Source organism: Podarcis raffonei, chromosome 7 (genome assembly GCF_027172205.1).
Source record: "Podarcis raffonei isolate rPodRaf1 chromosome 7, rPodRaf1.pri, whole genome shotgun sequence".
In the NCBI taxonomy this organism is placed as follows: domain Eukaryota; kingdom Metazoa; phylum Chordata; class Lepidosauria; order Squamata; family Lacertidae; genus Podarcis; species Podarcis raffonei.
In genome coordinates this window covers 75,393,958-75,417,843 of record NC_070608.1, presented here as the reverse complement: position 1 = coordinate 75,417,843, position 23,886 = coordinate 75,393,958, and positions in this window count along the sequence as shown.

Here is a 23,886-nt window from a genome sequence, read left to right as displayed (position 1 = left end):
GTAGGGTGTGATCAAGCGGGCAAGGAAGGGGTCAACAGCAGGGAGGAGACAAGTGACGGAGAGGGAGAATGGTGCCCCAAATTTTCCTTACACAATGTTTGAGGGTATGCAATGGAGGCAAATGGAGCACTGCTCCACCAACCTTCAGTCATTGGCTCCTGATCCTCCTACTGTTGACCACCCAGCCTTCTGCCCTACCAAATTCCAGCCAACAGGGCTATTAGTACATGGCTGGTGGGGTGTACTCAGCATGGTGAGTCACAAATTATTCAGCTTTGCCCTAAAAGGACTGCTTAAATTCCATTTCAAATAGTGAGTTCTGCAGTTCCCCAATTAAAATAGGAAACAATGGCCCTGGAATTCAAGATGTAGTTATGTCTTCCACATCTAGGTCACCAAAAAGCAAAAAATAAACTGCATTCTGCAGCTATAAATATGCTGACACTCGTTAACAATTTGCTGCCAAAAGTCTGTTGTGGATGATAAATGCTCTGAATGAATTATCTGTGTGCTGTAGACTCCCTGTATATTATCACAGTCGCTTTGGGTGCTAAATATTCCTGCTCTGTACAAAATGAAGTACAGACAAATAGAAGTTTGTGATCCTTTTCTTCCTACCATCAGAATCCCAGTGTAAGCAAAATTCGTTTTGCAATAGGATGCCAGCATAAGGTCTGTGAAGCTCCTCATTCTTCACTGAGCTGACCTTAAACTTATGTAAATTATATGACTGGGAATTTTGCATTGGCCCTCTCTAGAATGATGGATTCTTGCTTTTCAGCCTTATTCTCAAAGGGCAATGATTCTGTGAAACCCATTGGTTGCAAAGCAGCTGCCTTTGGGATCGACCCAAATTGTGTGTGAATAATAGTTTCACTCCGGTATTGATGCCCAGTGAACCCATGAGTTAGGTCTCCAATCCCTGTCAATATGTCAATTGTTATATATTTTCCCTTTCAGTCTTTGAGTCCTAATCTATGATCAAGGTATGCGAGGCACATTGATGCTGCTCAAAAAAATTTGGCTGCCAGCTTTTGAGGGTCCATTTTTCTTAAAAGGTAAAGGTACCCCTGCCCGTACGGGCCAGTCGTGACCGACTCTAGGGTTGCGCGCTCATCTCACTCAAGAGGCCGGGAGCCGGCGCCGTCCGAAGACACTTCCGGGTCACGTGGCCAGCGTGACAAAGCTGCAACTGGCGAGCCAGCACCAGTGCCGCACACGGAAATGCCGTTTACCTTCCCGCTATAAAGCGGTACCTATTTATCTACTTGTACTTAGGGGTGCTTTCAAACTGCTAGGTGGGCAGGAGCTGGGACCGAACGACGGGAGCTCACCCCGCCATGGGGATTCGAACCGTCGACCTTACGATCAGTAAGTCCTAGGCACTGAGGTTTTACCCACAGCGCCACCCGCGTCCCTCCATTTTTCTTAGTTGCTACCCAATCTATCTTACAGCAAATCTGAGATGTATCTGTGTCCCTGTTCAAACAGAAAATTCAGTGGAAATTAAACAGAATCAGCATCATTTCTCCATGATTCTTTATATACTTTTGCACGAGCTACACAAAACCCTATTTGAAATATCATTAGACTGACGTGATATATATATCGGTGAAGGTCCTGTGTGAGTGTCTGGAGGCGGTTGGAGGATGGATGGCCACTAACGGATTGAGGTTGAATCCTGCCAAGACCGAAGTACTGTTCTTGGGGGACAGGGGGCGGGCTGGTGTGGAGGAGTCCCTGGTCCTGTGCCCCTGAAGGACCAGATGCGCAGCCTGGGAGTCATTTTGGACTCACAGCTGTCCATGGAGGTGCAGGTCAATTCTGTTCCAGGGCAGCTGTGGTAGAGCCGATGTCCCAGCATCAATCTCTGGTGTTTCCAGTTAAAAGTATCAGCAGTGGATGAATAGGGGGACCTCACTTGAGACCTGGGAGTAAACCCTACTTGGCTGAATGCACAAACGATGTGGCTCCCTATCAAATTCGGCACAGAGTCAGAACACCCCAAATGGTCTAATAATTTCAGGTTACTTACAAAGTCTAATCCACTGGAAGAGGAAGAAGAAGAAGAAGAAGAAGAAGAAGAAGAAGAAGAAGAAGAAGCAGCAGCAGCAGCAGCAGCAGCAGCAGCGGAGTTTGGATTTGATATCCCGCTTTATCACTACCCTAAGGAGTCTCAAAGTGGCTAACATTCTCCTTTCCCTTCCTCCCCCACAACAAACACTCTGTGAGGTGAGTGGGGCCTGAGAGACTTCAGAGAAGTGTGACTAGCCCAAGGTCACCCAGCAGCTGCATGTGGAGGAGCGGAGACGTGAACCCGGTTCACCAGATTACGAGACTACCGCTCTTAACCACCACACCACACTAGCTCTCAGGAAGTAAGGATGCAGCTAGACACAGCAGATTGTGGAGAAATTTGACTCAGTTCACTTTTCCAACTAATCTTCGTGTTGAAGCACAGCTGTCCTCCAAAATTCACACTTCTCTGAATTTTGCAGTGCAGTTCTCCAGACAAGTAGTATGTGCAGAAATGCATATACTTAGGTAAAGTGTACATAAAAATGCACATGTTAGGGAAATGATAAATATTGGGGGAAATACACTTTGTGGAAATGTGTATTTTAGGCAAAACTACATAAAAATGTATCTATTAGTATAAACACACACACTAAAATGCTGGTCAGTTTTCATGATGACTTTTTTCGTCTTAAAGAATTGCAAAAAGATGTTGGAATGTAGAGAACTGAATGTAAAATAAGGTTACCAGATTTTTTTCCCAATGAATCAGGGGACACTTTTCAACTTCAATGGATTTTGTATGAGGACTGATTTGTAAATCCGGGGACTGTCCCCGGGAAATGGGGACGTCTGGTAACCTTAATGTAAGATTAGGGGGGAAATGAAAACTAAAAATGGACAGATTTGCCCATCCCTAGTGTAGAACCCTGTGTCTAATTCTGCTCCCCTGTGGTGACCATTTCAGCACACTACTCATGTCACAGTGGGTTTCTTCACATCCACTCAAAGTATTAACTGATATTGGCTTGGGAAATGCAGGGAAACAACACAGGTAAGCATCTTTATACCTTACTTGGAGAGGTGGGGGTACTATATAGAGATGCTATTTTTGGTGGCAGTTTCATGTAAATCTAAATCTGATAACTAAAAAAGAAATTGATGCTGCAATCCCATACTCACTGACCTGGGAGTAAGCCTCATTGAAACCAATGGGACTTCTGAGTAGACATGTACAAGGTTGCACTGTAAAAGACTTTTCAGATCAATGACTAACGTTTGAAGCACACTCTCTTTGAGCGATATTCAGATATGCTAAGTTGGAGCTACTGAACAGCTCACTGATCTTTGATTCACCTTAGGCTCAGATGAGAAACAGATTGACTCATGTGCCTGAACTACTTTCCATATGACTCCACACGAGACTTTTCCCTTGGAAACAAAAGAGATGTGAAATTCACTTTGAATCTCATGTTGCATATTTGATGTGGAACTTTTGAGCCAGTGAGAATAAAAATAAATAAAAACTAGGTTGGGTTTTGTTTTTTTAAGTCACTGCAATAAAGAGTGAGATCAAGCTCCTGCTCAAATGGCAATGCATCAATCTCTGTTTAAATGTTTTATACTCCAATCTCTACTCCAAAGTAGAGTTGTGTAATGTGTCTTGGAATTCTGTTTGCACAACAGAACCTTTTCCTCTCCATCCTCTGTGAGCTCTGTAAATCTTTTTTAGGGGTTCCTTCAACCCCCAGGAGCAGATATGGGGAGGGTATGGGAGAAACCCAGGTTGGGATGAGAGGGGGGAAAGTCCCATTTCAAAAGTAGATGGATTTTAAAGTTAATGGACTATGCAGAGGTGTCAAAGAGTGGAGGTTCTTTTTGGACTATTTGAGGGGGGAAACTATAGCCAAATGAAATCATGAGCAGGATTTGAATAACAGGCAAGGGAAGGAGAACAAATAAATGATTGTAATGCAAGTTATAATACAATAGAAAATAGATCACAGTTATGGCAGCCGATAAAGGAATACAACAGGAACATCATGAATGTAAGGATGGGAAGTCATAATGTAAGAAATTATTTTATTAAAAGTGAATTGAATAATATCAAATTCTGTAAAAAAAAACAACTAATAAAAATTGTTGTTTTTCAAAACAAAGAACAGGGATTCTCTAATCGTTGGCCATACTGTCTGGGGGTGATGGGAGGTGGAGTCCATCAACATTTGGCAGGCCACACATTTGCTATCCCTGCTTTAAAAGAGGTAAATTATTTCTCACTGTGAACAGAGAGTCTGCTAAGTAACAGAGATGGTGGAGGCAGCTGGGAGGGGGAATCAAATATAATGCATATCTCATGTTGGAAAAATGATTTCATTAAATATTCACAAGCTGTTCAACCAATTCCATAAGGTGAATAAACAACAGGGAGAGATAATCACATGTATTTGGCTTGAAAATAAATGCCCAGGATGAATTATTGAACTGACTCTAATCTCAAAATCACATACTTTTCCAAAAAAAATTTGCTTACCTCTTTTTTCCCATTATGTGACTTGAGGCACATAACGCTTAAACCACTGGGTAAGGAAATAGCTGTTTCTCTTTTGCATTTCCCTCAGCGCACATGTGTTTGCATATTTTTATATATGCACAAACACACCCGATCACTTTTCGCCCTCTAGAATTTATATAATGATGACCCGAGGAAGCAATGAAAAGCTGATCAGAAGATCAAATGCCTCTTGCTGGTTGAAAATCTTGATTAGTATTGTTAAATTAATTTCAGATTCTCTCTGCTGCTCACAATCACCAGCCCTCTTGGGACAAACTAGCTCTTATCCTCATGCCTCTAAGGGAAGAAATATTGATAGCAAACAAACCTCAGCCATTTAATAAAGCAGAGATGCAGCTGGAAGGGTTTGTGTGTAGCTGCTAGAATTGCATAGACAATGTGTCTTAGATAGCCTATTGCATACCCTCCAACATTTCTCCATTGAAAATAGAGAATTCCCCTCCCAACATTCCTCTGATGAAAATGGAGACGTCCTAAGGAAAAGTGAGACATTCCAGGATCAAATCAGAAGCTGCGACGGCTTCTGTAAATCTGGGACTGTCCCTGGAAAATTGGGACACTTGGAGGGAGCAGTTTGCAACTATACCTATCAGCTGCTTGGCCAAAGGGAGCATTGGAGACCAAATCCAGTCTCCTCCAATCTCACTCAATAATAATAATAATAATAATAATAATAATTTTATTATATATATCCTGCCCGTCTGGCTGGGTTTCCCCAGCCACTCTGGGTGGCTCCCAACAGAATATTAAAAACATGATAAAACATCAGACATTAAAAACTTCCCTAAACAGGGCTGCCTTCAGATGTCTTCTAAATGTCAGGTAGTTGTTTATTTCCTTGACATTTGATGGGAGGGTGTTCCACAGGGCAGGTGGCACTACCAAGAAGGCCCTCTGCATGGTTCCCAAGAGTTGACCAGTGCTGTTACAAGATTTTCATCCTAGCTGCCAAAAGTATTTGGGGGAGAAACAGGAAAAGTACATATTTCCAAAGAAGCAACTGTTAGTCAACTGTGGGTTATTTTCCGTGTGCTGTTACAAATCTACTTTGGTTTAATGCCCAATTTCCCTTTACGGTCGTACCTTGGCTCTTAAACGTAATCCATTCTGGAAGTCCGTTCGACTTCCAAAACGGTTCAAAAACCAAGGCGCAGCTTCTGATTGGCTGCAGGAGCCCCTCAGCAACATCCAAAGACCCTCATCCACTATGTACTGGGGTGGATTGCACCCTGTACTTTGCAGAGTCAGACCCAGCACTGGTGGCAGCAGCAAGCAGCTCCAGATCACCCAGCCCTGCCCATTGCCATCTCACCACCGCACTTACCTGACCTGGGAGTTCTGGATCGCGGGCTCTACTGGTCAAAATGGGAACCTCAGCAATCATTCTCTCCCATCAGAAACAAACCAGGACTGCTCCATGAACATGCACATGTCAATAATGAGCGCTAGTCCCTGGTAGGCCACCCCCTTACCTACTTGTGATTGGCCTATCAGATAGCCAACCAATTAGGAATTTAAAATAAGAAATGATTCCCCCCTTCACTTCTCACTTCCCTCTGTGCCCCGCTAGTCTCATGCTGTGGCCCCCCATTTATGCATTTTTCACCTGTGCCCCCCTTGGAATATCCTGGGGCATCTCATGGGGCCATATGGCCCCCAGTTGGGAAACACTGATATAGTGGCCTCACAATTTCTATATCCTATTTGTGGGCAGAAAAATGTGAGGAGGGAGCCTTCAACAATTTCTCATGGACAGAGCCCACCATTAGCATAGAAGTAGCAACAGCTTCTTTCCTTTTCTAGTCTGTCAACTGCCCAGCATTGTTATGTTACATATCATACAGATTTTTCACATCTTAGAGTGATTCACAAGATGGCACCTTCATTGAGCACAGTCATAGCAGGTTTTCACTTTTGCACGCCAACGAGAAGGATTGCATGGTAACATTTGGGTGAGTTTTGTTTAGCTCTTGTTAACAACACCAAGTCTGGTGGAAAACTGTAAATGAGCGAGGTGGAAATGATTGCATCGTAAATGCACAGAGAAGCAGTGGGAGCAATGTGAGTGGATATTGCCTATCAAATTAATGAGCCACCCCTTTGGAATTTGCTGTAAAAATCGCAGATGTGATGCAAATTCAAAGTTTTTGCATTTGCACTTTTCATAAGATTGTCATAGATTTGTTTCACTCTGAATATTGTTTTCCAGTCTCTTCCTGAAGGTGTACAAATACTAATTAAGTTAATGCAGAGAGAAGAATATGTTGCAACCATTCTGAATGGGGTTGTTATGGTCCAGGGAGCTTACATTCAACATCCTTGTTGTTTGAGCTCCATTTGACCTCAACAGCTTGGAGCACCATTTACCTATGATTGTTTTCGGATAGAGATAACTTGGCTACAGTGACTGATACACTGGGATCCCTGAGACTGAATTGCTGCAATATGTTATATGTGAGCCTGTCCTTGGGGTTGGTCTGGAAGCTGCAGCTAATGCAGAATGCCACTGTTAGGTTACTGAATGAGGCACTCTATCATCAGCATGAATAGCACCCCGTTGAATGATCTTCACTGCCAAAGCTGATGGAAGGCACTTGAGTCAACTTCTTCTGGTCTTCCTGTACTACTGTTACTATCCAAAAAGTAACACGGGGTTAGATCCAGACTTAAGGTCATTGAACTTATCTTCCATCAATTTCCATGAGATCTAAATTCAAGGAGCTTGAATTGGATTCATTCCTATTTTTGTTTTGAAAGTTCTTGTTGCCATTGTTGTAGTTGCTGGATTCTTATCTGTCTTTCATCATAAGGTCCTAAAGCAGGTTACAGCAAGATAAAACCACAAGATTAAAATCAGCTAAAAATCAGCAGAATAGGATGGGTCTTAAAACATATCTCTTTATAATATTTTTTTATTAAATTTTTCTTTTACAAATTCATCATCACAACCATGTTCACAAATTTCCAGTTTTTGTACTTCCACCAGCTCCTCCACCAATCATCCATATTTTCTATCTTTGCGCATTTTCTATATTTAATATTGCCAATTAATATTATCCTTTCATTTCTGTTTCTTTTTTACAATACATCTTTAACTGTCACAAAGTCTCTTTAAAACCCACTAGCGTTGTCTGTTCATCACATATGCTTTTCAGATAATCCGCAAACTTTCCCCAGTCCTCGATGAACTTGTGAGGGTCTTAAAACATATCTCAGGTGTAAAGAGATGCATCTTCAGCATATGTCAGAAGTTACACAATGAAGGTGTTCGGCACACCACTGTGGGAAGGAATTTCACAGCTCAGGGGCTGCCAAAAGGAATGCCTTTTCAATGGCCTCCATTCTCTGAGGCTCCGTGGCTAGTAGAAGTACCAAGAGGACCCTCTCTGACAACCTGAGAAGGTCTGTGGGAATGCAGGTGGTTTTTCATATATTTGAGGTGTAAGAATGAGAGCTGGACCATAAAGAAGGCTGATCACCGAAGAATTGATGCTTTTGAATTATGGTGCTGGAGGAGACTCTTGAGAGTCCCATGGACTGCAAGAAGATCAAACCTATCCATTCTTAAGGAAATCAGCCCTGAGTGCTCACTGGAAGGACAGATTGTGAAGCTGAGGCTCCAATACTTTGGCCACCTCATGAGAAGAAAAGACCCTGATGCTGGGAAAGATGGAGGGCACAAGGAGAAGGGGACGACAGAGGACGAGATGGCTGGATAGTGTTCTCGAGGCTACCAGCATGAGTTTGACTAAACTGCAGGAGGCAGTGGAAGACAGAAGTGCCTGGTGTGCTCTGGTCCATGGGGTCACGAAAAGTCAGACACAACTAAACGACTAAACAACAACAACAACACATTTAAAGCTATAGATAATAATGTGATAACTTGGATTGAACCCTGCAAGAAACTGGCAACTGATTCAGGTGTTTTAAAACAGGGGTTAAGTGAGTTCTAAATGGACCCCTAGCCAGTAATCTGGCTGCTACATTTTGAGCCAATTTAAGTTTCCAGGTCCTCTTGAAGGACCTTCCAGATGTTGTTGGACTACAATTCCCATCAGCCCAGGTCAGCATAGTCAACAATCAGGATTGATGAGAACACCCAAGATTCTCCATCCATGATACAATACTAAACACAATGCTAAAATAATGTAGGGACTGACTTTTAGTTTCTATTCAAATCTAAAATGAATGTCATTCTCTGTAAAAGGTGCTGTTCATCAAATCTTAATGCTTCTTCCAGTTAGAGGAGGAGAAACCAAAGAACGAAGTTACTTTTTTATGAATAAGTGCAATAAGGGTGTTCCATCATATTTGTGGCAAGAGGAATGCAAAATCTTTATAGTAATCTGAAGACGTTCATCTAACTGTGCATAAAGATGAAAAAGAAACTGGTACATAAAATTTGCCATATACATTTTATTGCTGTAGCCATTAGTGTTCCAGGCTTAATAGGTGCTTTATTATCTAGAAATTAATTTGCATTTGCATTTTAACTGGGTCGCAGCCACGTTTAGCCTTTCTTTTTCTCCTCCACAGTACTGTTTCACAACTGCTGCAATATAGTGAACAAAGACAAAAACATCGACCCTTCTCCTTCCTGCAGCTTCACTGTTGCATTTCCTGATGGATTAAATATACATGAACACCGAAGACTTCATGTTACCTGATCCTGAGGCAGTTGTTTTGCCTCCTAAAATGTGAGACCTCTTAGTTGACAGACAATTTTGTTCATTTACCTTGTTGATTCAAACTTTATTCTCGAAGGGTAACCCCTAAAAGACACAGCATCTTGCTGTCATTTCTTCTTCCAGCAGCAGAGAGAGTGCACAAAAATGGATCATTATAGTAAGCAGTTAACGTTGTATCAATAAAGCTTTGAGTAAGCCATAAAGTGCACTCAATATACTTGGGGAAAGTAAGATGTAAAGTGGCCTTACATTACCCAGTGTCAGCATTCACACCATTTCTGCTGAAAGGGAAATGATCCGAAATGCATTTTCAAAGGCTGTTGTGCCTTCGCAATGCTGCTTCATATCAAGGTCTCTTGTGTTGCTTTCAGACACAATCAATGTCCACAAACATCCAGCTCCCCCCTTGGTAATAGACACCCAATAATATCAATTTGAGATACACCAGTATGCCCCAAGTATGCATACAGAAATCACAGCTCTTAAGAGCAAATCTGTTATGTCAAAAGCCATCTTATTTCCTGCTAAACAATTGCTTGTATGGTCAATCCCATGGCATGCATGAGTCTTCATTCAGTAGGCCTAAGTTGGAAATGTTGCTGTTATTGAACAGCATAAAGCAATTCAGATCTCCTACCCTACTGAAGTAATGCTTCTTCCATTAAAATGTATACAGTGTATCGCAAATTGTTTCTGATTTATGTTCAAACTGAAAATCACAGCCCAGCTACTCTAATTTAAGAATATTACCGCTCATCATAATTTGCAGAGCTGACTTGGTCTTTAGATGGAATTTCCCAGCTGGAACAGATTTGGACGTTCTGAGGCTGAATTCGTGTTCCCAGAAACCTGGAACATAATCCCCTGAAGTTTCAATGCTGCTTACATTTGTCATCGTGGCATATTTCAGTGCAAGCAGTGAAACACTCAAGTGTTTGGCTCAGCCCTAGTTTTTAGGAGTTCCCAGCAATACATTGAACATTATTTGTGCACTGGAAGATGAGCAGCACATGGTTGCGTCAGGAAGGCCTGGACAGGAATGTGATAGGCATGCATAGCCTTCATCTACAAATGCCTTAACTGTGTACACTGTGCAATCCCATTAGCTCAAGCATGCAGCTCAGGGTATATTAGCACACTCTCCTCCAGAGGATTGGGGGACCCTGCAGATGAGATTTGGGGAACACACAGAGAGAGGAGACGAAGCTCTGCTGTTTGAGCGGAATTCTACTCATCCAGCATTGGAATCCCAGGGTGGTTATACAAGACAAGCAATTAAAACATGCAATACAAAAATTAAACAAGTTTAAAATCTGATAAAAACACACACACAAATTCAATCGTAGAGTATCAATGCAGCAGTGGAGAAATATAGCTCATTTATCTCCCCAAAGGGGGGGGGGTTGCTTTAATTCATGCCAGAAAGCTGCCAACAAGTGGTACATCCATACCTCCAGGGAAAGAGAGTTTCACAGATGGTGCACAAAGACAAACGAAGTTCTGTCTCATGTTAGTATACTATGGTCTACTGTTGCCAGCAGGACCATCTGCAAAGCCTCCCTTGAAGTTCTCAGAACTTAAGTTAGCAGGTTTATTGGGGGGGGGGGATATGTCTCCAAATGCTTGGATCCTAAGCCATTTGAGGTTTCATACAGTAATGTCAACACCTGGAATTGGGCAAATAGGCACCCTGAACAGCACTTTATTGATTGGTGAAATATGACCCCATAGCTCAGGAGCCTAGCAACACATTCTGCACCAGCTGGAGCTTCCTGGCCCCCTTCAATTTTAATCCCATGCAGAGCACATTGCAAGAGTCTACATGGGACGTTTTCAGAGCATCAGTTACTGTAGCCAGGGATATTGGTTGTTTTCATGCCTTGCTTCTTGAATTTAGGATGCTTGGTTAGTTCTGCCCTCTGTTGAAACCAGAAAGGCTCTGCTTATAACCTGTAGCTACTCCTATGGAATAGCCCTCATGTCCCTGAGAGAGCAGAACTTTTCAGAGTAGTCAGTACTATGACAATGTATGCACCCATTCCAGTTGGGTGCAGCTAAATATGTTCTCTACAGAATCCTCTACAATGGTGGTGGTCAACCTTTTGGAAAAGCAGGACAATCTTTTGGGCAAGAGTCGCCTGTCCTGTATCTCCTTATACTGAACTTGACAAGTCCAGAAAAGTGCACTGGTCTTCAACTGAAGCAGGAACAGACTCGCCTGTATAAATCCAAAGTGGAAGAAGAGGCAGTGGTCAAGATGTCTTTCTCTGAGAAGATGGACGTTTTTTCTTTGACAGAGCTGAGAAATAAATTCATTGTGTGTATATTTTTCACCCCACACATTTTTGTAATAGTGGACTTTCATGACAGTATGTCAATAATCTGAAGTTGTGGTGACTGAAGGGGATGCCCTGATATAAGACATGCATGAAGCATCCTTGAGACAAAGTTTTGATTCTCCATTTCAGTGGCTCGGTTGTCTCATCAATCTTCTGCAGCCATACGGGGAAATCTATAAAAGTGGAAGAAATTCTGGCCTTAAGGACCACTGAGGGACCAAACTTGTTCTTATCTTCACTTTTAAAACTTCAGTTGCAATAAAAGCCAAACATATATATCACACCATGACACTCAACCACCTCCCTTTCATGAAATGATTTCGAGACCCACACTGAAATGCTCAAAATGGATTTTTGTTATTTTTTTACAATAGTAGAAGTAGTAAGTAAGTCTTAGATGTACCTTTTCACATTAATGATATGAAGTGGATGAGACAGGGATTGGGTGGATATTTATGTTCTGTGAAGTTTTGCATGTGTTCATCCTGTTGAATGGTTTATTTAAATGTAAAGGTTCATCATTGTTGCACCCGATGTGTATGTCTTTAAGGGGCCAGAGCAAGGGCCAGAGCAAGATAACGAGACCCGGCTTTGCAGCTGTGAAACACAGCAGGTGCTGCTGAGTTGTATTTGATTAAGGTGTGTCAGCATTTGGGTGTAGTATATAAGGAGCAGCACCTAGCTCTCCCATTACCCTGGGGGATAGGTTGGTGGTTGGGTCTGGTTTGGTTGTTAATGTATTTAGTGTAAAAGGAGTTTTTGTTTTTCTTATTAAAACCTTGTTTAAGTTATTTTTGAGTCCTTTCTTTTTAATGCATGGTCTCCCCAGCAAGCTCTCTGCGCTACTAAACTGCAAACAGCCAACACATCCATAAGCCTATTTCATTTCCACATCAATCTGCAATCCTTTTTTTAAAAAAATGCACAAAACCTCACTTTCTAAAAACTTTTTTTTACCAGAAACTACACATTTTTGTACACCTTGCACATATTTTGGTGCGTTTTTGAGTCCAGGCTTGTACCACAAAATGAAGAGAAGTGAGAAAAGTGAAGGTTAATGGCATATTACAAGCAGGAAGTGTTAATCAGGTCAATTCACAAAAATGAGAACCAGACGAAATTGTTGAGCAAGTGTAGGAAGAGCTAAGCATCCCAGTTGCATGGTCTGGGGCAGAGTGATGGGACCAACATAATCAATAAATGTGCCACAAGAAGAAAGCAGAAGCTAAACATACAGGCAAGCAGTGGGCCACAGGTGAAAAAAAGGCAAGCTGCCCCACACAGCCATATATATCACACAATGTATAACTATATTGCTATGACACAATTCACAGAGCATTTCTTCCATTATATAGCTAAGGAATTATGGGTCCTGGTAACAACTACAATCATTGAACAAAAGGGAAGAAAAAATACAAGACTATTACAGCATGGAGAAAATTATATGAAAATGATGTATCGTTGGTATCTAAACTGGCAAAAATGTATAAATCAAAATCAAACAAATGCTGGAAATGTAAAGAGAACGAAGGTTATTTCTATCATATGTGGTGGTCTTGTAGTAAGGTTAAAGCTTACTGGGAAATGATATATAATGAATTGAAAAGGATGTACAAAATAACTTTTATAAAAACAAACCCAAAAGCTTTTTTGGGGGTAATTATAGGGACAGAACTACCTAAATTGTATAGAAATTTATTTATGTATGCTACTGCAGCAGCAAGAATGTTACTTGCCCCAAAGTGGAAAGAAGCAGAAGTCCCAGTAAAGGAAGAATGGATACAAAGACTTATGGAATATGCAGAAATGGCTTACTGGAAGAATAAGAAATCAAGAATACAAACTGTTTTATAAAAGAATGGAAATGGTTTATTGAATATTTACAGATAAATTGCAAACAGATAAAAATATTAGCAGGATTATTGTAATAACCTGCAGTCTTATATATTTACAGTAGATAATTAAATGAGCGAGTCAAATGAATTTGGATATGCAGAAGATAAATAAATAAATTTAAGGAACCGCAGAAAGAGGGGGAAGGAAGTCAAATTTTGAAATGTGAAATTGATTGTAAAACTAATGAAATGTATAAACTTGAAAAGTATAACTAAAAAAAGAGAGGAAAAAATACAAGGCTGCATAAGAAACATACGTGTATGCGTGTCTTTGAATACAAACGCATGTGAATTATGATTTATCTATTTTTATGCAAGCAATGGAATATTTCTGCGTTTCCAACTTCATAATGTCATACCTGATGTGCAGTCACATCTGGGAGTGGGGGTTAGTTGTGGAATGCAACTTTATAGCGGGAAGGTAAACAGCGTTTCCGTGTGCTGCGCTGGTGCTGGCTCTCCAGAGCAGCTTTGTCACGCTGGCCACGTGACCCGGAAGTGTCTGCAGACAGCGCTGGCTCCCGGCCTCTAGAGTGAGATGAGTGCACAACCCTAGAGTCTGTCAAGACTGGCCCGTACGGGCAGGGGTACCTTTACCTTTACCTTACCTCCTATTGAAAGGGAACTCATGAATGGGAAGTAGATTCTCTGCCAATAATAATAATAATAATAATAATAATAATACCCTGCCCATCTGGCTGGGTTTCCCCAGCATCTCTGGGCGGCTTCCAACAAAATATTAAAATACAATAGGCCTTCAGATATTAAAAGCTTCCCTAAACAGGGCTGCCTTCAGCTGTCTCCTAAAAATCTGGTAGTTGTTTTTTCCTTTGACATCTGGTGGGAGGGCATTCCACAGGGTGGGCGCCACTACCGAGAAGGCCCTCTGCCTGGTTCCCTGTAACTTCGCTTCTCATAGTGAGTGAACTGCCAGAAGGCCCTCAGTGCTGGACCTCAGTGTCCGGGCAGAACGATGGAGGTGGAGACACTCCTTCAGGTATACTGAACAGAGGCCATTTAGGGCTTTAAAGGTCAGCATCAACACTTTGATATGTGCTTGGAAACGTACTGGGAGCCAATGTAGGTCTTTTAAGACCAGTGTTATGTGGTCTCAGCAGCCGCTCCCAGTCACCAGTCTAGCTGCTGCATTCTGGATTACTTGTAGTTTCCAGGTCACCTTCAAATGTAGCCCCATGCAGAGCGCATTGCAGTAGTCCAAGCAGGAGATAACTAGAGCATGCACCACTCTGGCGAGGCAGTCCGTGGGCAGATAGGGTCTCACCCTGCGTACCAGATGGAGCTGATAGACAGCCGCCCTGGACACAGAATTGACCTGCGCCTTCATGGACAGCTGTGAGTCCAACATGACTCCCAGGCTGCGCACCTGGTCCTTCACACATAGCTCAAATGTCTGATCGATGGGAAGGATTTCCTATGGGCCCACATCACAGGGGATCCAGTATATGTGAAGGAATCTCTCTCCTTTCAGGAAATTACACTATCAGCATGAACACCAGGGGGAGGGAATACTTTCTGTAAACCTGCTTCCTGCTTGCACATTCCCCTTCCCTGTGGGTAAAAAAGGTAAAGGTAATGGTACCCCTGACCATTAGGTTGAGTCGCAGACAACTCTGGGGTTGAGGTGCTCATCTCGCTCTATAGGCCGAGGGAGCCGGCGTTTGTCCACCGACAGCTTCTGGGTCATGTGGCCAGCATGACTAAATTGCTTCTGGCGAACCAGAGCAGCGAAAGGAAACGCCGTTTACCTTCCCGCCGGAGCAGTACCTATTTATCTACTTGCACTTTGATGTGCTTTTGAACTGCTAGGGTGGCAGGATCTGGGACTGATCAATGGGAGCTCACCCCTTCACGGGGATTCGAACCGCCTACCTTCCGATCGGCAAGTCCTAGGCTCTGTGGTTTAGACCACAGCGCTACCTGCGCCCCTCCCTGTGGGTAGAATGCCCAAATAGGATTTGAATGTTTTTCTCATCTACAGAAGTCAATGTAAGCCACACGAGGCTGCATTGTATCTAAAGTTTCACTGCATTCTTCAGTTTTCAAAACTGCTTTGCAATCAGCCCAGAAAATACTGCATATTTTCAAAGGCACTGGCGCATGGTCCTGCAATTTGGGAAACTGAAACAGTTTCTGTAGTCCACATAATGGGACACATCTGCACGCCATCTTTTCCATGAGATGGGAAGATTCCATCTTCTATGATAGCACCATCTGGCTGTTAGGAAGCTTCAGAGAATAAAAATGTTCTGCAGCCAGATTGATGGTATTCCATAAGCAAGGGTAAGATACATTACAAAAAAAAAAAAAAAACCTTTAGTCAGAAGCATTTAAACCAGATCATTTGTTTCTGCTAGTACTTAATAGAGGACTTCTAGTGAAAGCTCCCCTGTCATATTTTTCCTTGCCAAATATTAGCATTCTGTGTTTGGGAACAATCATCCACCAATTTTTGTGATTGCAGGATTGTCCAGAACTGTTGGTTCACATGTTACTTGATGTGCCACTCTGGCAAGACAGTCCACAGGCAGGTAGGGTCCCAGCCTGCGTACCAGATGGAGCTGGTAGACAGTTACTCTGGACACAGAATTGACCTGCACCTCCGTGGAATGCTGTGAGTCCAAAATGAATCCCAGGCTGCACACCTGGTCCTTCAGAGGCCCAGTTACTGCATTCAGGACCAGGGAGTCCTCCATGCCCACCTGCCCCCTGTAATCCCCAAACAGTACTTCTGTCTTGTCAGAATTCAACCTCAATATGTTAGCCAACATCCATCAGTGTCCATCAATGCACTTAGAGTTATACAACTGGTTTTGTGTCTTTTTTTTTAGTATCGAAAATTACACTGTAGTCTTTTTTGTTGCTTTTAGATTACATGTTATTAGCTCACCAAGACTCTTATGTTAGATTAATTTGGTGGTGTTTTCAAAATTTCAGTGCAGTTGATTACCATCCACTTCAGTTAATGAATTAATGGGAATCAATTTTAAACAAAATAAGCCAGTTTTGACAGTGAAGGTCACATTTGTTTATTTGTAAGCCATTTTGATATTCTCAATAAAAACACAATAAAACATATTTTAGGGCAATCCTATGCTGAGATCCACAAGCATGAGCAGTTTTGAATGCAATAGGATGCTTAGCCAGCTAGACTCAGCTGGTGTTAAGTCCCGAACCCTAGCTCAGCTGAAGATACACCAAGGTAAATAGCTCATACCAGCTCAGCTGGGGCTCAGCCAACACTTATCTCTGATATAAAACCATTTCCCCCCACTATTATGTATTTTTGAAATTATTTTCTACAATGTATGTATTTTTAATGCACACTTTACCTTTGTTTATATTACTTGGCTGGAGAACTGCACTGCAAAATTCAGAGAAGCGTGAATTTTGTAGAATGGCTGTGTTTCAGTTCGCATATTTCAAGTACTGTGGAGTAAAAGTTCCAGCTCTGCTCTGTGTCAGGGACTGGGCAGAGAGGGAATGGTGGAGACCGCCTCCCCAGCCTGACCCTTCTAGAGGAGAAGAAGACAGTTCAGAATTACAACAGGGGGTTGAGGGAGATCACAGTTCAAAGGCAGATGAGGGGGAAAGCTAGGAAATAATGGTAGAGGAGGAAGAGGAAGAAGAAGCATCAGGGGGCAACAGCTGACAGACACAGTGTGTTTAGAAAGCATTCCAGACCACCCCCCAGAACACGGCGAGCATTGAAAGTAGGAGAACAAAGATCTCAAAGGCAGAGGGCTCTTTTCAGCACCTGTAGTGATGACGCATGAGGGAGTGGGAGGGATGGAGGGGTTGGGGACTCACTCGGGACAATGCCATTATTCCAAGAGACTGCATTCACAAGCCTTTCTCTGTGAATATTGAATAAAAAGCATCTGGTAACAACTTTTCCTTGTCTTGTCTGTTTCTGGCAAACTGCTATGGGGGCTTGGTTCCTCTGCCACCTGACACTCTGCCATACAGTCATTCCACTTTGCTTTTCTTGTATTTCAACATTTGGGAAAGCCAGTCTGGGAGTGTTCTCCTTTCTTCAACTCCCTTATAAGGAAAGAAGTTGGTGACGTAGACTGCTGTGGGTTAAACCACTGAGCCTAGGGCTTGTTGATCGGAAGGTCGGTGGTTCGAATCCCCGCAACGGGGTGAGCTCCCATTGCTCAGTCCCTGCTCCTGCCAACCTAGCAGTTTGAAAGCATGTCAAAGTTCAAGTAGATAAATAGGTACTGCTCCGGCGGGAAGGTAAACGGAGTTTCCGTGCACTGCTCTGGTTCACCAGAAGCAGCTTAGTCATGCTGGCCACATGACCCAGAAGCTGTACACTGTCTCCCTTGGTGAGTAAAGCGAGATGAGTGCCGCAACCCCAGAGTCGTCCGCGACTGGACCTAACGGTCAGGGGTCCCTTTAACTTTACTCTTCAGCCAAAATTATGGCAACCCACCCATCCACCCACCCCCCTTTAGAAATTGGATTAGACAAACATGATCTGATTCAGACGCAGGTTTGGCAACGTGATCCAAGACCACAGTCAGTCCTGTAGCATCTGAATCAAATACTGGGAATAGCACTGGATGTGGTGTGTGTGTTGATTTTTCCATTAGCAATCGGATCATTCCCAAGAAGAAGATTGTCTGAATTTAGCCCACATTCTCATCCCTTTTCAACTAATAGGGATTTATTAATGGCAGGTTGTAATATAGAACAGTGGTGGCAAATTCAGACTTCTAACCTTTTAAGAACACTTTAAATTCCATGCCATAAAGACTTGCATTGGTATGTTAATTGCACAGTCATATGGCAACTGGGCTACCTTCTGGCCTCTGGCATATTCAAAGTTCATTAATCTCCTTTCCTCACCATTCTTTGTGGCCTTCTTTTATTGAGAACCTCTAACTATATCGAAGATTATAAAAATTTCTGACAGATTGAGATGGCTGTTATGATAAATTAAAGCAGGCACTTTTGTTTTTAAAGCAGCCTGATCATCCGATACTTATGATATGGTATGAATAGCAAAAATATATATGATATCTTAAACAACAGATGTTGCTTGGCTTTGCCTCCCCCCCCCATCATTAAAATCCTTGCCTTAGTTTCAAGCATCTTAAATTTCCCCCTGGATCAGTTAGGAAGTTAAGAGCCATCTTATGAAGATGGCCAGAGGAAGGCTCAGATTACTTCCAGGGCCCCCACAGTAAGAAAAACATGGTGGGGGGGGATCATTGGACCACTTGGGCAAGTCTTGCCCCCATTGCCTGAAGTAACTGCACCATCCTCTGTCCACATGTTCAGTGCATGTGAGAAGGGGTTGTACGTCCAGGGTGGGAGGAGATTGGGGTTGGTTCAGGATCTCCACCTGCATGCAGAGTTAGTATCCACCTAGAACCACTGACGGAAGAACGGGAGTGTGGAGGGAGCGGACCACCCCCAGCACCACTATTCTGGTAGGGTGCCATTGCACCCCCCGGACATGTGCTGCACCCCCCCACACCCCAGGCACCATGCCCCCACAGACGGCTCATCACATCCTCAGAACGCGCACCACACCCCTGCAGGCAGTGCGCCATGCCCTCATGGGTGGCGTACCGCACCCCTGGGATGCATGCCATGCCTCTGGGGGCAGCGTACCATGCCCCAGGATGTGGGCCACGCCCCTGCGGCTGCCAGCCACACCCCCCGCCTGCTCTCCGTGCCCAGTAGCAGAGCAGCAGCTTTGCCACTGTCTAGAACTCCTTCAAATGCAGGCCAAATATACGGCTAATGGTATAAATGGAGGCTGCAGACACACAATGATGTTGGAGTGCAGGACTCCCACCAGGCAGGAGCTGATACTCTCCATCATATTGATGGAGGGTGTCTGATGTATCTGAGCTAAAGTATAAGTACATGATCAGCATTGATACGCAGGTAAGCATAGTACCACACTATGATTACTTACAAAAGGGGAAGGGAGGAAGAAGGCAAAGAGGTTGAGGGAACGTTCTTTCACATGTGGTGGACTTGTAAAAGGGTAAAAGAGTATTGGGAAATAATGCACAATGAATTGAAAAAAAAATGTTTAAAAGTGCTCCCCTCCCCCCAAAAAACAGAACCCAGAGTCCTTTTTGCTGGGGATAATTCAGACTGAAATCCCCAGGTGTAAAAGAAAGAAAGAAAGAAAGAAAGAAAGAAAGAAAGAAAGAAAGAAAGAAGTTATTTATGAATGCCACTACTGCGGCCCATGTTAAGTTAGCCTAAAAATGAAAAATGAGTAAGGTCCCAACTAAAGAAGAATGGCAACTTAAGCTGACGGAATATGTGCAGCTTGCAGACTTAACGTATAGAATAAGAGAACAAGAAGAACATACACTTAGAGAAGACTGGGAAACATTTATTGAATATATGGGGGGGAAATGGTGTACACTTGGAAAATTTGGCAGCATTAAGATAAATTCAACAGTGTAAATAAGTTTTGATGGATGAAATAACGGAATACTGAATGGTTTAGTTTTTGTAAAATATGCAGGGATTTATGATCTGCAAAATGAACCATGGAAAGAGAAGGGAAATCATTGATATTTTAAGGAAGCTTAAATGAGTGTTTTAAATGGTAAAACAGAAAATTTAATAAAAATTATATATTAAAAAAAAGAAGGCATAAAAGGGAACGAGAAGATGGAATGAAAAGAAACACACAATTAGCCCTTGGCATATTGCAGATCTCATAACAAGATTACATCATCACCAAAGCTGGGAGTGGGTGGCAGAGAAACAGAATCACCCAGAAAAGAATGAAAATGGCTTTTTATCCCCACAGGTTTATGATTACAAAGTGAACACTTCTTCCTTAGATTAAAATCAAACAGGGCTAATGGAAGTATAATGGGTTCAAAGTCCAAGTGTATTGTGGGAGAGGGGAGTGAGTGGGAAACCTTGGTAAGCAAAACTATATTTATTTTCCCCCCTGAAGTGGAAGCCAGCTGTGTCCTAATATTAGCATTTATTGCCCACCCACGCACCCCCAAAAAACACCTCCCGTGTCTCTGCTCCTAAGGTTGCTCTGCTGGAGACACATGTCAACTAATCTATCTTCACTTGGTAGAAGTTAACAATATAAAGCTATACTGTCGCTATAAAGCCGGCTGATTATTCCGTGCAGCCACCACTTTCCAGGTGTGATTTATTTCCCTAATAAAACACAGCAACTATTCTCTGTTCACTCTGTGCAAGATATAAATAACACAAACTGTTCAAAGGGGGGACAAAATGTATTAAGAGGAGGGGGGAACTAGAAAATGACTTTGGCCTTATAGGTCTAAGGTCCATAGGGTGTACGTTTCAATCTCCAGTCGGATGAATTGGCTGAACATCCCCCAGGGAAACCAGCAGAATATACTTTATCACGGCTAGAAAATAGGAATTGCTTGCTCGGTTTTCATTTTAGCTAAATAGCTCATTCTGATCATTAAGTATTGCACTATCCAACCCATCGGTTTGGGTTCCTTTTCGGAGTATCTGTCTACCCACCCACCCCTAGGTGCTCCTATCGATTTCCCCCTTTTTGATAGTTCTTCACACCATCAGATTTATGCCACAGAGCTAACATTTCCCCTCTGTTTTAGATGGTTTCCAGCTTGCTATATAAATATCAGCTAGCAATTGTTCTCTGTAAAGCAGTTGCCTTCATTTCCCAGAGATAGATAGATAGATAGATGATAGATAGATAGATAGATAGATAGATAGATAGATAGATAGATGATAGATAGATGATAGATAGATAGATAGATAGATAGATAGATAGATAGATAGATAGATAGATAGATAGATGATAGATAGATATAGATATATAACTGTTGCTGGTTGGCATATTTCTTCATCTTTTTGAAAATTATACATACGAGGTTCATTTAAAAAAAAAAGCTTTTCCCCCTTGCTCTTTTGTGTAAATTACTCCTATAAGTTTCTAAGTCAGGACAACAGATACCGTATATGCTGTGTCATATAATATCATGTTCCTAGCACCTTGATATCACAAGTTCCTTTAATGCAGGAATGGGAAACATGTGACCCAACCTATATTGTTGGAGTCCAGCTTCCATCAGCACCAGCTAGCATGGGCAATAGCCAGAGCCAGCCTTTCTCCGACACAAACTGTGCCAACAAACTGTACCAACCGCCTTAGGTGAAAGGGGCTGGGGCAGCAGATTGGGCTTTCCCCGGGGGGCACCCTTTGCTTGTTTCACCTGCCTGCTCACTTTAACCTTTAAAAGTGTAAATGATATTTGAAATTGCATGTTAAAGCGGTAGTTCAAAGTGCTAACCCTAAGCAAACTTGCCCATAATGCCTCACTCTGAGGAAGGGCCGCTTCCTCCAAATGGAGCCAGGAGAGCCCACAGATGGTTCCCTAGGGAGGCAAAGACATGAGTTCAGAGCAGGTAATGTGACAACAGAGGAGGAGAGCAGCTTGTGCAGCTGAAAAGTGTGGGTGTGTGTAGGGGGAGAAACAATGGAAGAGGAGGTGGCCCTGGGGAGGGGGGAAGCAGCCAGTGGCATAGGAAGGGGGTTGCGGTGGGCGCGAGTTGCCCCGGGTGTCATCACTGAGGGGGGTGCCAAAATGGCAAAAAAAGCGTTTTTAAAATAAATAAATAAAAATTAGGCTCATGACACTTTTTTTGAAATAAAGAAAATAACTCCTGTACCCACCGCAACCCTTTCCTATGCCACTGCTAGCTAGGTGAGGCGGGGGGCACTGGGTGCCACACCGCAGGGCCTGCAGCATGCCTAAGCCACGTGTCCCTCCTGAGGAGGAGGCAGCGGGTGGACTGCCTGCAACCTCTGTGCTGCTTTTTTCGAGCAGCATGGGGCTTGCGTCTGCCCACTGCCTCAGCCGCCCTACAGCTGAGGGGGAAGCTGCGAAGAGGCTCCACACACCACACCCTGCCTTGGCTCACTCCGCCCCCGGCTTCAGGACACGCGCCCTGCACCGGGCACCCAAGCGGCTAGCTACGCCGCTGGAGGCAGTAGCAGCAGCTGTGTCAGACTCAGACAGAGCAATGTCTTATGCTGACCCTGTTCCAAGAAGAACTCTACACTCTACAGTCCAGATGCCTCCTTGTTAAGGAATCTTCAAATCACTTGGACTGCCCTAGAAATTCTCCTTCTGGGACCAGCCTGCTTTGTGCCACCTACACCTCTGAAATGCTAGAATTCCCTCACATTTCTGCTTCTCCACAGAGTCCCCTTCTTCCCCAAAGCCTCTTTAGACTCTTGTTCATCCTCCACAAAGTTTGTAAGCAGTGGCACTGCCAAGGGGAGAGGGGTGCACTACCTACATGGCCTTCTCTGTCCTCACCCCTAGCTGGTTTGCCCTTCCCACCCCTTTCTTCAGAAGCAATGCGAATGAACAAACAGACCCTTTTTTCTTTCCTTTTTACCTCAAAGCAAAAACAAGAAGAAAGGAAATGCATTCTTTGGTGTGGAGAAGAAAGGATTCGTTTTGCTTTCTATAGTTTAGGGGGGTGCAAAAGAAAAACAAAGAGGGGCCTATTCGTCGGAGCCAACTCCTAGGGGCTGAGGTTGCTTCACCCTCCCAATAAAATATTTGAGGGGGTTGTCCCCCAAGTTGATGGGAATTGCCGTTCAAATGGTGTGGGGGAGTAGAGGGAACTGGTCCCCCTTTTGTTTTTTTTACCCCAACAAAAGAAACAGGAGCACTTCTCTTTCTTCCATCTTACCAGATGGCAAGGAATGGAATGAACGGATCCCATTGAAAAATGTATAATGGTTTTTGGCATGCTGGCTTCAGTGCACCTGACAATCTTTATAAGCTGGTTTGAAGAAAGGTTAAGAAAAGAGACCCATTAGTCCCCACCGGACGCTGCTCATCCTATTGTTCGACCTCTCCCCTTCCTCCTTCCTAGCACTAAGCGGGTTTTTTTTACAACAGGTGCGCTGCTGCCAGAGTGAAACTCCAGGCTGAACAGTCCTTATTCCTCAAAGTGCTTTCGGGCCAACATAAGATTGGGGTACAAAAGAGATCCCTGACACTGGGGCCCTAAGAGACCATGGAGGGCGGCCTATATGACTGAGTAAGGAATGCGTAGCTGAAAGAGTCCGCCTCCTTCCCTTTACAACAACAGCAAAAGTCACAGCAGGAGTAATAGCACTGATATCGAACTCTGCTCAGAAAGACTGCTGGTGTTACACAATACAATTTGCTGCATGAAATTGCTTTAAAGTGATGCTTTTATATTCTTCTCACTTTTTGCAGAGAGTCCTCCTTCCCCTGCTTCTTGGAAATGAGAAAAGGCAAATTTCTTTCCTGCGATAGACAATTTTTCTTGTGTGAACAAAGAGGGCATATTATCCCATATAG